Source organism: Dipodomys merriami, unplaced genomic scaffold, assembly GCF_024711535.1.
Source record: "Dipodomys merriami isolate MVZ:Mamm:240054 unplaced genomic scaffold, mDipMer1.0.p SCAF_358, whole genome shotgun sequence".
Classification (NCBI taxonomy): domain Eukaryota; kingdom Metazoa; phylum Chordata; class Mammalia; order Rodentia; family Heteromyidae; genus Dipodomys; species Dipodomys merriami.
In genome coordinates this window covers 1,014,801-1,017,262 of record NW_027205137.1, presented here as the reverse complement: position 1 = coordinate 1,017,262, position 2,462 = coordinate 1,014,801, and positions in this window count along the sequence as shown.

Below are 2,462 nucleotides of genomic sequence, written 5' to 3'. Positions count from 1 at the left end.
CTTAAGTCAGTTTGTTGGAACAGGCAGAAAAATCCTCTGCTTTACCCAAGATTTTGAGATCCCCCTCCCAGATTAGTTTACTGGGAGGGTGATCTGCTTTGAGAATCACAAAAGAGGGGGATGCAGTGGTAAGGCTAGGTTCTGGGTAGAGTTGAGGCCTTTCAACAATCAGTAGCTTCTTCCTGGGGCTATTTTGTGAAGAAAAAAAAAAAAAAAACTCCCAGAGCCCAGCCTGGAGCCGTTCTCAGGGTTTCTGTTCTTCAATTGATTGTGGAGGCTGCTAGAGGGAGGGGCAGCCTCTGGCTTTGGTTACCCAGTGAGGAAAGCCACTCCAATGGCTGGTGCCTGAGCTGGGTGACTTTTCCCTGGATCTAGCCAAGTCTGGCAGGTCACTTCGCCAATGTTAAGTTCTTGTGACCTGCTAAATGTCTCGTTTTATTCCAAGGCCTGGGTTGGAGCTGGCAGCTCCTCCGAGCTTTGTCGGTATCCAAGATGGAGATCACTGGTGCTGGGGGGGGAGGGGTGGCCGTCCCTCCTCTGCTCCCTGAGAAGGAGTGAGGATGTCGGGCTTCTACTCACGTCGAGTCTTGGATCCTGGGTCGACTCTGGTCTGCGAACTCCAGGATCAAGATGTCCGCTCCTTGTCGGATCTGGCTGGTGTTGAGTAGAATCTGCTCTCCCGCTGAGTCTGACTCCTTCATCCTGGACTCTCTGTGTGAGCGCTCAGTTATGGCCCCGGGGCTGCATTCTCCACTGTGACCTGCCGCCGCCGCTGCGGCGGCTGCTGACAGGCACTCAGTAGTGTCTTTTTGCCTTGGCTTCCCCTCTCTTGTCTAACTCTCTGTCCTGTGATGGCACACTTGGTGTGATTCTCTGGCTTAGGACTGTTCACTGGAACTCTAAAACTGCTTTCTATATGAGAGCTTGTTCAGATTCCAGCTTCTCCTCCACCATCTTCCCTAAGCTCCAAATCCTCTGCACACTGGTTCTGATCTGTGATCCTCTCAAATTCTACCTCTTCAATTAGTGATGTGAGTTCCAGTAGCCTGCACTCAGTTTAGATCGTCTAAATGAATAATTGAAGGCAATTTCACTTTAATCTCTTTTTTTTCCAGTCCAGGGGCTGTTATAGTTTTATTTCTAGACAAATTTTGTGTATATATGCACATTAGCATTAAAATATTACTTTTTCCCCCTTTTTTCCTTTTTAATTTTCTTGGTCAAGGGGCTTGAATTCTGGGTCTGGGCGCTGTCCCTGGCTCTTCAGATCAAGGCTAGCATGTTACCACTTGAGCCACAGTGCTACTTCTGGTTTTCTGGTGGTTAATTTGAAGTAAGAGTGTCATGGATTTCCTGCCAGGGCTAGCTTTGAATTACTATCCTCAGATCTCAGCTCCTGAGTAGCTAGGATTCCAGGCATGAGCCACTGGCACCCAGCTAAAAATGTTACTTATTTTAAGTTCTGTGTTTTAGTTGAGGGAGTAACATAAGTGTGTAGAAATTTAACTTTCATGTTACCTCTCTAAGTAATTTCAGAGTTTCATTTTCATATTTATTGCAGTTATTAATAACGGAAACTCCTAAAGTAACAGAATAATCCTTCATTTTCTCCTTCCCATAGGTATTATTGGAAGAGAATGAGGGAGATCTTAGACAATATGTACTTGAAATTATAAAAAAGTTATATTGATGATACATAAAGAGCCAGATAACACAACGTGCTTTACATTTTCTAAAGAAAGGAATGTCATGAAAGTATATTTATTGGCAGGCTTTTCACCTGTAAAACAAAGAAAAAACAATTTCATAAAAAAGCTGAAGGGGATCAGCAGCCATGAAAGTGTGATATAGCATTGTAGACTTTATGAAATGAACTGGTTCAGGTAAAGTAATACTTTGGAAAAATTATCTGTTCACTAAATTTATTCATTATATTTTTTTAATTTTTATTTACCTGTCACTTAATATATAAATGCATACATGTGTGTGCAATATATATATATGTATATATATATATATATACATATATATATATATATATATATATATATATATATATATATATATCAGCAGTATCTGTCCAGTGAACTGTATGGTTATGTATGTTTAGGTAATTTCATCATGTCAAGTCCATCAAAAAGATGGACTTCCATAAACCTTAACCCTGCAACACCACTGCACATGCAAACTTAAGTGTTCACCATTGTAAGCTAGACCTGTGTTCTACCAAAGCTTTATATATGGTGTTAGTTTTTCATTTAGTCTTCACACAAAATGTGTGCTCCTAGAAATAAATGATGGCATTTATAACTACAATGATTTAGTGTAAATCTTTACAATGAACACAAGCTCAGTATGAGTTGTTCTTTCTTTCCTTGTCTTACTTTATCTTTAGGAAGTTGATTTGAGTTTTGATGTTGTTTGCTAGATAAGTATTCCACCACTGGAGTCCCTCCACCACT